Source organism: Lagenorhynchus albirostris, chromosome 4 (genome assembly GCF_949774975.1).
Source record: "Lagenorhynchus albirostris chromosome 4, mLagAlb1.1, whole genome shotgun sequence".
Classification (NCBI taxonomy): Eukaryota; Metazoa; Chordata; class Mammalia; order Artiodactyla; family Delphinidae; genus Lagenorhynchus; species Lagenorhynchus albirostris.
Window position 1 is genome coordinate 5140152 of NC_083098.1, and position 16069 is coordinate 5156220.

At 34.0% G+C, this 16069-nt stretch overlaps 1 protein-coding gene across 3 annotated transcripts in view; it reads right to left on the bottom strand.

Moving 5' to 3' along the window:
- The window catches only part of FSTL5 (follistatin like 5), a 630648-nt gene that overhangs the window by 338484 nt on the left and 276095 nt on the right, over nucleotides 1-16069 (bottom strand). The window lies entirely within an intron of this gene.

Genomic DNA, 16069 nt, shown 5'->3' on the forward strand with positions numbered 1-16069 from the left:
GTTTATCAAAAATAGAGGAGGATTACAAGCAGCTCATTCAGCTCAATAACAAAAAAACAAACAACCCAATCCAAAAATGGGCAGAAGACCTAAATAGACATTTCTCCAAAGAAGATATACAGACTGCCAACAAACACATGAAAGAATGCTCAACATCATTAATCATTAGAGAAATGTAAATCAAAACTACAATGAGATATCATCTCACACCAGTCAGAATGACCATCTTCAAAAAATCTAGAAACAATAAATGCTGGAGAGGGTGTGGAGAAAAGGGAACACTCTTGCACTGCTGGTGGGAATGTGAATTGGTTCAGCCACTATGGAGAACAGTATGGAGGTTCCTTAAAAAACTACAAATAGAACTACCATATGACCCAGCAATCCCACTACTGGGCATATACCCGGAGAAAACCGAAATTCAAAAAGAGTCATGTACCAAAATGTTCATTGCAGCTCTATTTACAATAGCCCGGAGATGGAAACAACCTAAGTGCCCATCATCGGATGAATGGATAAAGAAGATGTGGCACATATATACAATGGAATATTACTCAGCCATAAAAAGAAACGAAATTGAGCTATTTGTAATGAGGTGGATAGACCTAGAGTCTGTCATACACAGTGAAGTAAGTCAGAAAGAAAAAGACAAATACCGTATGCTAACACATATATATGGAATTTAAGAAAAAAAAATGTCATGAAGAACCTAGGGGTAAGGCAGGAATAAAGACGCAGACCTCCTAGAGAACGGACTTGAGGTTATGGGGAGGCGGAGGGGTGAGCTGTGACGGGGCGAGAGAGAGTCATGGACATATACACACTAACAAACGTAGTAAGGTAGATAGCTAGTGGGAAGCAGCCGCATGGCACAGGGATATTGGCTCGGTGCTTTGTGACAGCCTGGAGGCGTGGGATAGGGAGGGTGGGAGGGAGGGAGACGCAAGAGGGAAGAGATATGGGAACATATGTATATGTATAACTGATTCACTTTGTTATAAAGCAGAAACTAACACACCATTGTAAAGCAATTATACCCCAATAAAGATGTTAAAAAAAAAATAGAGGAGGAGAGTCTTAACTTCTGCTCTTGGATTTAAGTCAAGGTACTGCATAGAAGTCATGTAAAATCAGTATGGAAGTTCATTGTTGCTTTTCTTGCTCAGTGATTTTGAAGAAATTGAGTAGCTACAGTGTGATTTTTTTCTTTATTCTCTAAACTGCATTCCTATGACCATCTAAGGCATGCCTCTATGTATTGGCTACCACAGTATTTTGAAAAGTGTTTGGGGCATTTCTTTAAATTATGTATAACCCAAAATGTTCGTGTTTTGTATGGATCACAAATACAGCATTCCTTAATTCTTCCTGTTATTTATCAGAATTGTTATTTAAAGAATGAAGTATGTATTGCATGAAAACATTATGACTTTTTCTCTTAGTTTAAATAAACTCCAAGGTAACTGGACTTCTAAAGCAAAAAACAAAAAAAAACAACAAAAAAAACCTAAGACTCATGTAACTCCATTAAGAGCAGGACTCTTTGTACTTCTGAACACTAAATAATCTTGTCCAATAATTTTATCACAGTACCCAATATGTGGTTTTCAATGAAAATTGTATTGTTTGCATTGATCTTACAGAAGGTATGCTATTCATATCTGTGAAGCCATAGGCATATAATGATTTTAATCCAATATATACACAGCAATTATTGTGTGCTGGCACTGTTCTAAGTATTTTACAGACAGCTCATTTAATCCTTAAAATGATCCTGTGAAGTGAGTACAATTACTATACCATCTCCTTGAAACATAATAAGCCCAATAACAGGCTTGACATTTGACTTTACATGAAAGATTAAGAAAATTCTGACCCAACAATTGTAAGCGCATCATACTAGTTAACTCAGACATTTCTCATGAGGTACACAGGACTCACAAGTTGCATCTATTTGTCTCTTGAGAAGATAGAGAAGCTTTAGTTATTCTTTCTTTTATGTTACTCTACAAATTTGTGTGAAATTCTGTCAAGAATTTACAGTTTTCTGAGGACTGCCTGCATACACGTATCATGTATATGAATACACATATTCAATAATAAATCATGTGTCTTTTCTCTGCTACACTGAGAGAGAGAGAGGTCTTTTCGTTGGTAGGATTTTTAATTTCCCCAACAATCATTAGGAATGCTGCATAATATTGATAGAAATGACTCTCCAAGCCTGTCTAAACAACATAACTTCAAAAATATGAATCAAATGGAGATATTAACAGGCAAACTTGATAAACCACAATGATAGAGAAACACTGTAATACTTCTAGATGGGAAATGTAGATCAAGCAGCCATTAAGCATAGTGCCTTGGTGTGGAGCAAACCCAGACATATACTCTTACAGGAATATAGTACTCTTCTATAAGCATCAGGTCTAAGGCTACATTTATATACAGTAGAAGGTTGAGGTTGAGTTACTTTCTTCCTGAAGTTTATAGTTTGGTGTTAAGTTTCCAAGTTATGAGCATAAGCATATGTCTTTTTCTGGTCACTGAATATCTTATTCAGTCAAGAGTTCATATATGTCTTGTCTCAGAATATCTCAGTTACTCTTTGTCTTATTTATCACAGAAAAATGCAAAAATGATAGTAAAAAACAGGATTTCTTCTATGGTTTCTACTTTATATATTTTCTATATAGTCTATTCATTATTCCATCAAGCAAACAAAAGAGATAATAGTCATGAATGGGCATCAACCCCCAGCTATGTCTTTATCCTATTAAATTTAACATAAAGAAATATTCTTTCCAAAGTACACCTAATTCTAAGCAACAGTAAATATTCAAATACCATTATACACTAAACATCACAACAGTAACATTTATAGTATTGTTGTTCTTTTGTTTTATGATAAATACTTTCATACAGGCTCAACGCTGAAGTGGATTAGTATATGTAACAATTAATAGCTTGGATTTGGGAAGAGATCTTTTGTATGTATTGCATGTGTGGGGGGCAATATCACTTTATTGGATTTTTTATCTTGATACAATGATCATGTACAAATAATTTATTTGAATAAATGTAACCTGTAAAAAACCATGTCCCTGGGGTAGTCACTATGTGTTGTCTTTATTTCTTTTAAGAACAGCTGACCTTCAGGAGACATTGTCCAATGAGAATCCTTTGATATTTCACATTTCAATTGGTCATAGCATGGATGCTAGCGCTAACTGCCTCCTCATTGACCCCAAACCAACCAAATAAACACAAATGATTCTACCAATTTGTGTCTCTCTGTATAAAAGGATCACCCAATGCTCTCAAGAGTCCTGGTAGCAGCAGTTAAATAGTTCAGTCATCGACAGAAGACTTCTTCAACTGGACTGCCATTCTCTACTATATAATGATTCTATGGAATATTTCCAAAGTGGACCCCTATTTTTGTCTGAAATTGCAATAACATAAAATACTATATATTAAGAACATTTGGTCATATATTGCCTACATGCAACATCTGTTGTTTTGTTTTCTGGAAGACTATAAATATTATCTGTTCAATTCCTCAGTGGTACATATTCATCGAAATATGATACTATTTGACATTTTATTTTAATTTACACATGGTCACACACAATAAGTAACAAATATTTATTTAGTCCTACACTTTCTTATGGGTATGCATCATGTTTAACAATAGCTCATCATGACCTTGACCAAAGATTTATAAGAGATAGCAAAGGCGGAGGACAAATGATATAAGGGATGTGAATAGGAGGACATGGGGTAATTAACACTGGAAAGTTTCTACATTAAGTATACACTGTGTGTGTCTTCTGTAGAAATTAGGTTTATGAGACAGTGAGTAAATAAATATAGGGGAAATGATAAATTAATCTTTTTTTAAAGATAGAGCAATTTCATTCTTTCATTATAGTTCTTTGGAGATATTTTCAACAAAACATAGTAAATATTCCACATATTAGAGAAAACAAACATTTCCTGATGTTAATAATAGAAAAAAATTTGAAAACAAGTTTTTCACCAACAAAAACTGAAAAACAGTCATATTTCTGACAGAAAATAGGTCAGATTTGATTCATGGGCAGCTGATGACTTCCTAGTTCGGTCAATGGCAAACATTTTCCATAAATTTATAGCTTAATTTTGTTCATTAAGGTGAAAATTATATTGAGAGTACATGATATGATAAAAGCATTTTATCCAAAATATGGTAGTGGCAAAGGTGTATTGAAATTAATAATAGTTCCCAATGCTTTTGAACATGTATAATAAATAAGGTACCACTAGTAACAACTATAATTAATAGCCATTTAATCAGTCTTGATAAAATATATTTTGAAAGCCTCCCAGAAATTGAGAAAATGAATAGTCCTAGAGACTGAATAACAGGTACTTTGGTAAGTTGAGTGTTTTCCCCAGCCCTCTAAATTATTGGCTTTCAAAAAGAAAAAAAAAATGGAGAACTGATGCAGAACCTAATCAAATTGTCAGTTAATTACCAATTTAAAAATAATTTATAACACTGGATCACTGTGTGATTTTTAGCCCATAAACTGGAAGGAGTTCAAATAATCAATTGACCTGTTATGTCAGACAGAGTCCAGTCAAAAAGCAAAACCAAACTAGATATTTCAAACAGGAGACAATATAGGGAACTGGTTTCCCTGTTGTTAAAGCATTAGGTGAAAAATGAAAAACAAAAAAATCTTGAAGTAACTCGGAGACAACTGCAGGAAGTAGTTACACCCTCAAGAGTTGGGGGAATTAGCTTTTAAATGAGATGAATTTGAGGTAATTATGAGATGCTGGTAGAGGCCTCAGTGAGGGAAAAGAAAACATAGTCAGTTAAGAAGCTCTGTAGTCTAAGAAGAAAGGAACGGTTTGATGAATTGGCTTTGTGTCATTGGTGAATGCATGGAAGCTGAAGTCTGACTGTTAAGGGAGGGCATGTGTAAATGTGAAGTAAAGATGTTCCTGGTCAAAACATGACAGTGTGCATTTTTAAGGAGTATTAAGACACTGCTGACTTAAAAAGAGACCACAAAAACGTCTAGTTTGGCGGAAGAAGGAATGAAGATAGATTTATCACACATCTTTATACGCTAAGGCCCATTCCTTGAAAAGGGAAAAATATCAGCTAACTGTAATTGAACGTGGGGGTCTGGCTGCTCACTGCTCAAAAGCAATTAAAAAGGCAAGGCTGGTGAAAAGGAAAGTGTGCTTTATTTTGGAGGTAAACAATGCAGTGGGGAGGACTCCTGTCCAAAGGCCAACTCACCCCCACTGACAAGCAGTGGGTGAGAGATTTTATAGATGGAGGGAGGGGGCTACATGCGGAAACAGCACAGTCAGCTCTGACGGTCATCTTGAAATTGGTCCTGCAGCAGTCTGACCAGTGTCATCTTGTCATCTTGATGGTTTTAAGTACAGTTTAGTCTTTAGTTCCAGGGTCGGTTTGTTACCATTTCTTTGAGGCCAGTTCTTGGCATTGTGGCAGCTTATATCATGGCTACAGCCTGGTCATCATGTAGTTAAATTCTTTTACCTGGCGGGGGTTCCAGTATCTACAACACAGCTCACAGGATATGGCTCAGAATATTATCTGTAGCCCTTGAGGAGGAACTAAAAGTCCTTGACTTTGCTTAACGACTGAACTGTTATTATTATTTGGTCTCGTTTGACTGTTTTCCTTTGTTCTGCTTTTTCTCACTTCTCTTATTAAACTTATTCTTTGGCTAAAAGATTTCTACAGACAAAAGGCAGGCTGAGGACATGGGGGACAGGGATCACAGGGTCCTGCTCCATTTCATAACTGCTGCAAATTAGATAGAAGAATATGAGGACAAGGGATGTTGCCTTTCTCTGAAATGCAAAAGTTTTCTGTGAAATCCAGCTGACATCTTGATTTTTACCATATGCATGGATGTGTGCGTGTGTGTAAATAAAACAAAATCTGTGGTTATATTAATATGAATAAGAACAGTGGTGTAGAGATATATTCCTTTGATATAGTATTGACTTATGTTCACAAAAAGGCTATGGGTTGTTTTATCAAAGTCTAAGATAATGTTATGTAATGAAAAGTTGCTTTTTCATCAAATTGACTTTCTTAAGTTAATTTTGCTACAACCTAAAGGCATATGAGTTTTGAATATGTTTACATAAAAAATTCATTAAAATGTGTGAAATTTCTAAAGTCAATAGAGAGATGTAAAATTCCCAATTTTCACCTTATGAATAAATAGCAGAAGAGAATGACTTAAGTATTTGTCCTTTCCATGAATTTTTTCAGATGAAAATGAATGACAAACCCCTTGTTTTTAAAGTTATTCATTTTCACAAGTGAGTTGTGGAATTACTTAATAAACACATTTTAAAACGATGTCTGGCTTTCTAGTTTCTGAGGAAAGACGAAAACCAAGATTTTGCCTTTACATACACTCCAAAATTCATATTTATTTAATTTCTTGGTTGAGTTACCGGTTATGAGCAATGGACGTAAAAAACATCCTCTCTGAAGATAACATACGTTAATGTTCATATGCCTATATTTGTATGTTTGTGTATATAATACAAAATATAAAATGGTTTAGTGTTTTATAATTTAAAAATATAAAATGGTTTAGTGATATTGTATTCTCTCCAATTAAATTTATTTCTTCTTGGCTTCATAATTAAAATAATGACCATAGCTTATGTAATTTGTGTCTAAAGATTTTCACTTGTGATTTGAATGTCATTTAGGCCATATACTGATTTCTAGTATAGTTTGGTAAATAAGTTTGGAATAAACAAAGACATTATTAGGTGATTCCAATGGAAAATTACTCATTATTTATAGCATGACTTTCTGGGTTATATGACTTTAGCCTTTCATTGCCTTTGAAATATTTTACTACCTAGTAAATTGCAGATAACTGATACCAATGGAAAATAATTCTTGCCTATGGACTTGCAAATGAATTTTGTCTGGAAAAGATTCAATTGATTTCTATTCCCTTTTAGGTGGAAAAGGCCAGGTTTACGTCTATTTGTAATTTCATTTCCACAATTGTTTACAGCATATAAATGTATGGCTCTTTGACTTCTTTGAACTGATTATAAATCTGCCTAGTTCCCTCTTAAATAATGAGTTAATTAAATATCTAACATGTTAAATTTATATTTGTAAGAAATTCATGATTTTACCTTGAAAAAGTATCCTTTAACATTCTAGATATCTGATTCATTTTTCTTAGAAGAAAAAAAAGGATTAATACAAGCTCAAAGTTCTTGTGATTGTTTAAGATATAAGTGATTATATATCACTTATATAATACATAAGTGACTATATATAGGCAAATTTAAATATACTTCCTGCGATATAAACAAAGAATGTAACAAGAAAAGATATTGTAAATAGAAAACTTATAGAACACCTTTCAGTTTTAATTTTTCGATTCTTTATTACTACACAAAATAAGCTTTAAAAAAATAGAACTCACTAACTGAATTAACTCGACCTTTCTAAAGTAAACCTCCTATACTTATTCTACCAGTTTACTCTAAATAAATAGTTCTTTTATTGTTTTTAATCATTAAAACATCCTTTTAAGGAGAAAATAATTTTTTTTTGGTATACTGAAATAATGCAAAAATATCATGTCTATTATTTCCTAAAGACACGAAATTTTGATTGGTTAGATTCAAAAGAATTTCCAATTACTATGCATTTCTAACAAGGTCCTTTAGACTTTACTGCACCTTCTAGTGAATTAAGAAAAGCACTCAGCTAGGTGGACAAAACTCCGGATACCAAACTTAGCAAGCAAATATTGCCTTTGTGGAAAGAGGAAAAAGCTGGTGAATACAACACTTCATAGACAGAAGAAAGCTCTTCTTGGTGAATATACCCCACCTAGGGTGCCTGGCTTGAAAAGTGAGATGTAGTTTTAATTTCAGCCTCACTCATTGCCTTGGCCCAGTGCCTTTATGCCCTGGACAGCTGATGGCAACCTTGCCTCTATCGTTTTGTACTGGGCGTCATTTTAGTATTTCACTTTGAGTAAGTTAAGCATTCTATTATAAATTCTAACAAAGCCCTTTTTCATGAACAAGCCCTCTATATTTTTACACCATTATCTGCATTACATTATTATAGTGTTTCATATATCATGTAAAGAGATCAGACAATAATATTTAAAATAATGACAAAAGTACCATGAAAATACTACTATTAATAGATATCTTCTTAGAGAAAAAAATATCTGATAGACAAGAAAACAAAAGACATAGTTAAAAGCAAATGGTATCATTATTAGTCAATAACAATTCTACTTAAGAGCAGGCTCTTTTCATATTTTTCATTTTTCTCATTCATAGTATACATTTTATAATAACTTTCTGGAGCTACTACCCCTGATACCACTGACTGATTCCTGTTCTTACCGGGCCTTGGCACCCCAAAGAACAGACAGGATTTGGGCTGATACCCAATACTTGATTCAGGACCAGGTCTCTAGCACAGTTCTATCTTTTTGGAATTCAGCGAGGTTGAGAGACCAAATAAAAAGTTATGTGAGGTATGACCTGAATTTCTATCTTATGTTGATGAACTTTCAATTCATCCTTTTATTTTTTACATCTTTATTGGAGTATAATTGCTTTACAATGTTGTGTTAGTTGCTGCTGTATAACAAAGTGAATCAGATATATGTATATATATATCCCCATATGACCTCCCTCTTGTGTCTCCCTCCCACCCTCCCTATCCTACCCCTCTAGGGGGTTACGAAGCACCAAGCTGATGTCTCTGTGCTATGCAGCTGCTTCCCACTAACTATTTTACATTCGCTAGTGTATATATGTCAATGCTACTCTCTCACTTCATCTTAGCTTACCCTCCCCTCCCCGTGTCCTCAAGTCACTCTCTATGTTTCTGTCTTTATTCCTGTCCTGCCCTTAGGTGTATTAGAACCATATTTTTTTAGATTCCATATATATGTGTTAGCACACGGTATTTGTCTTTCTCTTTCTGACTTACTTCACTCTGTGTGACAGACTCTAGGTCCATCCACCTCACTACACATAACTCAATTTCATTTCTTTTTATGGCTGAGTAATATTCCATTGTATATATGTGCCACATCTTCTTTATCCATTCATCTGTCGATGGACATTTATGTTGCTTCCATGTCCTGGCTATTGTAAATAGTGCTGAAATGAAAAGTGTGGTACACGTCACTTTTTGAATTATAGTTTTCTCAGGGTATATGCCCAGTAGTGGGATTGCTGAGTCATATGATATTTCTATTTTTAGTTTTTTAAGGAACCTCCATACTGTTCTCCATAGTGCCTGTATCAATTTACATTCCCACCAACAGTGCAACAGGGTTCCCTTTTCTCCACTATGTCTTGATTACTGTAGCTTTGTAGTATAGTCTGAAGTCCGGAAGCCTGATTCCTCCAGCTCCATTTTTCTTTCTCAAGATTGCTTTGGCTCTTCGGGGTCTTTTGTGTTTCCATACAAATTATGAAATTTTTTGTTCTAGTTCTGTGAAAAATTCCATTGGTAGTTTGATAAGGATTGCATTGAATCTGTGGATTGCTTTGAGTAGTATAGTCATTTTCACAATGTTGATTCTTCCAAACCAAGATCATGGTATATCTGTTCATATGTTTGTATCGGATTTGATTTCTTTCAACAGTGCCTTATAGTTTTCTGCATACAGGTCTTTTGTCTCCTTAGGTAGGTTTATTCCTAGGTATTTTATTCTTTTTGTTGCAATGGTAAATGGGAGTGTTTCCTTATTTTTCTCCTTCATATTTTTCATCGTTTGTGTGTAGGAATATGAGACATTTCTGTGCATTAGTATTGTATCCTGCTACTTTACCAAATTCATTGATTAGCTCTAGTAGTTTTCTGGTAGCATGTTTAGGATTCTCTAGGTATAGTATCATGTCACCTGCAAACAGTGACAGTTTTACTTCTTCTTTTCTGATTTGGATTCTGTTAATTTATTTTTCTTCTCTGATTGCCATGGCTATAACCTCCAAAACTATATTGAATAATAGTGGTGAGAGTGGGCATCCCTGTCTCATTCGTGATCTTAGAGGAAATGGTTTCATTTTTTTCACCATTGAGAATGATGTTGGCTGTGGGTTTGTCATATATGGCCTTTATTATGTTGAGGTAGGTTCCCTCTGTGCCCACTTTCTGGAGAGTTTTTATCATAAATGGGTGTTGAAGTTTGTCAAAAGCTTTTTCTGCATCTATTGAGATGATCATATGGTTTTTCTCCTTCAGTTTGTTAATATGGTGTATCACATTGATTGATTCGCGTTTACTGAAGAATCCTTGCATTCCTGGAATAAACCCCACTTGATCATGGTGTATGATCCGTTTAATGTGCTGCTGGATTCTGTTTCCTAGTATTCTGTTGAGGATTTTTGTATCTATGTTCATCAGTGATATTGGTCTGTAGTTTTCTTTCTTTGTGACATCCTTGTCTGGTTTTGGTATCCGAGTGATGGTGGCCTCATAGAATGAGTTTGGGAGTGTTCCTCCCTCTGCTATATTTTGCAAGAGTTTGCGAAGGATAGGTGTTATCTCTTCTCTAATGTTTGACAGAATTTACCTGTGAAGTCATCTGGTCCTTGGTTTTGTTTGTTGGAAGATTTTTAATCACAGTTTCAATTTCAGTGCTTGTGATTGGTCTGTTCATATTTTCTCTTTCTTCCTGGTTCAGGCTTGGAAGGTTGTACTTTTCTAAAAATGTGTCCTTTTCTTACAAGTTGTCCATTTTATTGCTATATAGTTGCTTGTAGTAGTCTCTCATGATCCTTTGTATTTCTGCAGCATCAGTTATTACTTCTCCTTTTTCATTTCTTATTCTGTTGATTTGAGTCTTCTTCCTTCAAATAATCCTTAAATGATTTTTCCCAGACTTGCTCTCAGGGAAGCAAAGAAATATTTGACACTTGATTTGTGGAAATACAACAATCATTTTAAAAGTCCAAGGAGGTACAGCTTTTTAAATAGACCAAGGAAGATGGGAAAAGTGTATCACAGGAGGAAAAACAAACAAACAGAAAATATGGAGGAGGGAAATGAGGGAGATTATACTGCACTGAGGAATAAACAGTTCACAAATAACTTTTTCTTCTTTCTTTGTTTATTGCAAGGAATTGTCAAAGAGTAATTTGAGAGAATTAGTAATCACAAATTATTTTAAGTAATAGATTTTAAAAGATCAATCTATAGCAGGTTTGGACAAATTTTCCTCTAAAGGGCCACAGAGTAAATATGTTAGGCTTTCTGGTCCATCCCCTCTCTGTCACAGTGTTATATAGCAATGTGTTATACTGTAAAGGCAGACACAAGCTTACGTGAACAAGTGGTCGTGGCTATGTTCCTATAAAATTTTGTTTAAAAAAGCAGGCTTTGGGCCATAATTTTTTGGCCACTGATCTATAAAATAATGGTATAGCATAGATAGATATCAGTATAAAATGCATTAACATCATGAGTGTTTTTTTGTTGCTGTTCTTAACATTTAAATATACGTATGATATCACTTACACGTGGAATCTAAAATATGTCACAAATGAACCTTTTTATGAAACAGAAACAGACTCACAGACATAGAGAACAAACTTATGGTTACCAAAGGGGAAAGGGGGTGGGGTAGGGATAAATTAGGAGTTTGGGATTAGCAGATAGAAACTACTATACCTAAACTAGATAAACAGCAAGTTCCTACTGTATAGCACAGGGAATTAATTCAATACCCTATAATAAACCATAATGGGAAAGAATATGTATATAGACATGCATAATACATGTATATATGCATGTATATATATATAACTGAATCACTTTCCTGTATAACAGAAAATAACACAACATTGTAAACCAACTATACTTCAATTTAAAAACAAAAAAAGGTTTAAGTATAGACTTTCTGGGAATCAGAGAAAAAAACGTGGATATAGCCATATTCAATTATGAATTTAAAAGTAGCAATTTTTTGTTATCTCAATTTAAGAGATCCTCTAATGTTTGTCATATAAATGTATTTCAAATAATATGTGAGAAATTAACATTTTATGTAAATTCTAGGGATAGTGTCAGAATGGAGGAAGGCTTCTGTATCACATACATCCCAGCAAAGTCACTGATTTTTCTCTACTGTCATAAAAGAGTGGACTAGACCTTGGACTTCTATTGACATAACTTCTTGGTTGTTTCAGGTGAAAACATTTTGTCAAATACAATCAGGGTAAATTTGGTGTTGTATTAATTGCTGAACATAAGACAGAGCTATCATTTACCTAGTGAGCATGGTCAGGAATGCTAGACACACAGGCAATTCGACCCCAAAGAGTATTTTTGGTACAGCTTAAACTTGCTTTTTAGTTATACTGAATGAGGAAATGGGACTCTCAGAAGCAGTAGTTCTTCACCTGTGTTTCACATTACAGTCATTTGAGGAGCATTAACACAACTGATGCCCGGGCCTCATTATGAGAGGTTCTGATTTAATTGATTGGTGGTGAAGTGTGGGCATCAGTGTTTTTTAAAAGCACATTGGGTGATTCACATGTGCAGCCAAGGTGGTGAGCCACTGTTTCCGAGCTTAAATAAATTAAAATCACATCCCTATTAGGGGAAAAACTGAAACTTGACACTAGTTCGGGTGCTAAATTTAGACCATAATCTCACAATTGCTTCTTCATGCACATAGGCCTATTAGATTATGCAATGGAACAATGACTTGAGCATTTAGGACTCGTAAGTTGTTTCTATTGCAGTAATTGTAAATCTGAATTAAATTAGTGGAGCTGAAGAAAAATACACTTTTATCAGTGAATTGCATTCCAAGTCTCATCCACTTTTAATGCCCAGTTTAAGAGCAACCTAGGCAGTGTCCCCAGTCCTTCAAGAAGAATTATAGAAGCCCTAGCTGGAGCCTATTTTTATTTCTCCCTTTAGACATCTGTAGTGCTTTATCTGAATCATATTTATTTTCTCTTTCTCTCTCTCAATTTACCTTTTATTTTTTAGCCATGCCTTTTTTCCCCTTCTTTTGGACTATGATATGCTGAGGGTAAGGACCATTTATGATTCATTTCCGTATCATCTACAGATTCTTGAATTAGATTTATACATAATAAAATTTCAATTATTTGTCATAAAATAAATCAAATGCTACTATGTAAATGTTGCACCTTCTTCTATTCTCCTACTATATGCGTATCATTTATAAGATTTATATATTTATAATTGGGGAGTGTGGTGTGGGGTAAGAAGACATGATAACGGTATTGCTAGCATATAAATTATGTTAACTTAATCTTATGTAAATGGATTTAAAAAATATGATATTCTTTTTTAAAATTGATTGGATTAGTCCACTTATATTCATTATTGATATGTCTGAAGGTGTCACTTGGAAATTAATATGTTGAAATCCTAATGTCCCATGTGATGGTATTAGGAGGTGGGGCATTTGGGAAGTATTAGGTCATGAGGGCGGAATCCTCATAAATGGGATTAGTACTCTTATAAAAGAGGCCCCAGAGAGCTCCCTGATGCTGTCTGGCATGTGAGGACATAGTGAAAAGACAGCTGTTTATGACCAGGAAGCCCTCACCAAACATTGAACTTGCTGATGCCCAGATCTTGAAATTTCCAGCTTCTAGAACGTAGGAAATAAATGTTTGTTGATTATAAGCCTCTAAGTCTGTGATATTTTGTTACAGCAGCTTGAATGGACTAAGAAAATAAGAATAATTGATATCTTTGGAGCTATTTCTATAACTTTTCTTTGTGCTCCCTATTGTCTTTTATGGTATGTTTTCTTTTTGGATATATTGTGTTTATTTGTTCTGTTTTTATTTCATTGTTTTCCTGTTACAGACTTCGAATTTATATACTTTTTTCCCTTATTTTAGTGTTTGCCCTGGGTATCTTATCATACATGTTAACTGTAGAAATATTTTTTATCCTTTTCTGTGTCTGAGAAATTTCAAATTCTTTTCATTAATGGCCCAAATCTTTTATGGCATTATGCTTTTCACTCACTTTATCAGAGTCTTAAGGAGGTAAGGAGATAAATGCTTAATCTCAGTTGGCTTTCTTTCATCCTGGCTTATTAATGTCTGTTGTATTTCTCTATCCCTACTAACAGTAGGTAAATTAACTCAGAACTCCTTTATCATTCATCTGAATCTTGCATTCCTTTCCTAACTGCCTAACTTTTAACTTTCTTTGCTTTCAACCTTGCCAACTTCAATCTAATTACTGTTAAAGTAACCTATAAATTAATATTTTCAGATGTCTTTTCTGCTTTAAACCTTTAAATGGCTCACCATTTCTTTCTATATTAAGTCCAAACAGAAACATGTGACACAGTCCTTCGGACAAGCCGCTAACTCTTCATTTCTAGTGTAGTTACTTTGCATACTTTGAAATTTCTGAGAGCTGACTTTTCATTGGCTGCTCTACTTCTTTTAGCAAAGATTTCATACTGTCTATTCAGCAGGGTCATGGTACAAAAAGCATACTGAAGCTGCATAGTAAGCATTATGTTTTACTCAAATTGTTTAAATGTCCATACACATATTAAATTATTAAAAATTAGGCACTATAACATTCTGGGAACTGCTTAATGATATTCAGCACAGCACTTAATTTTCCTAGAACAGTTTGTTTATGTTAACTTGGTTTTAATCAGGTAAAATGCTACTTTCTACCACACTGGCACTATTAGCTATTCTAGTAGGAAAATGACAAGTCTTTTCCAAAATTAGAAACTGAAGTAAATATTCAGCCAAACAACCGATCCATTCTGATGATTATATTTCAATTATAAAGTACATGGAGCACTATTAGAAAAATTGGACTTTAAATCAAAAGGTGGACTCTATATGCTGTTTTATATGTACTGTGTTTATTAAATAGTTTCAAATACATTTTTTAATGAATGCAGCACTCTCAAGAACAGGAAATTACTTTTCTCATAAGTAGCAAAGCCTATTTGTTGCTTTACTAATATGGTATTTTTGAAGGTTTTTCTATTGGAAATACTTCAGTTATAAGCTTCCAGGAATATTATAGTTAAATTAAAAATATAAAAGCAGTGCAAAACATGTTAAGCTGAGATTTGAATTTCATTTTGACTCTTGATGGTTATGCCCATTACATATTATCAGTCAAAAAACCCTCCAAGCAAAAGATTTTACATTATGCAAAGCATAATCTCATCATCAAATAAAAGCTCAAACTCATATATCCCTCACTGTGTATATTTTTAAATGCCATATATATGTATATATGCATATATATAAATCTATATGATAATAAAACTACATAATGGGATAGATGCTAGTATTATTTTCCTCTTTTAGATCAGGAAACCATGGCACATGGAAGTTAACTAATTTCATCAGAGTGACAGATTTAAGAAATGGTAGAGCTGGAATTTGAATTTCAGGTAGTTTGCCTAAGAGTCTGCCACTTTATAGTCTGCCCAGTGATAGTGATCAACCTTAGATAATTATAATTAACAAACTTGACTACAGCCTCCTGTTTCACAAATAATTTTTCTAGTCTATGAAATATGGAAACATATCTAAAATATGGAAAAGAAAAATAGTCTTAAAATCAAAACTTTATCAACCCAAAAACTAATAGAGATATTTTGCTAGTTAGAATTTTGTCAAGGGTTAAAAATTTTTAAAAAGATGGTCATAATAATTTAAAAAGTACTTAGCATTCATGGGAATACAGCAATTGAAGGCATTTTTAAAATGTACTGTTAGTCTGCACCAGTGGTCTCACATTATAGCTCAGTTGCAAATTCTCAGCCCCAATCAGTACTTAATGAATCAGAAACTCTAGGTGTATGACCAAATCATTTGTGCTTTAACAAGCACTTCAGGTGATTCAGATGAACACTCAAGTTTGGCAACTTGTTGTGTTCAAGTGTTGTGTTGTGTTGTTTTACACACAACAATATGATTCAGTGATGGGGCCCATTCAGAAACATAAAAAACACACAAAGTT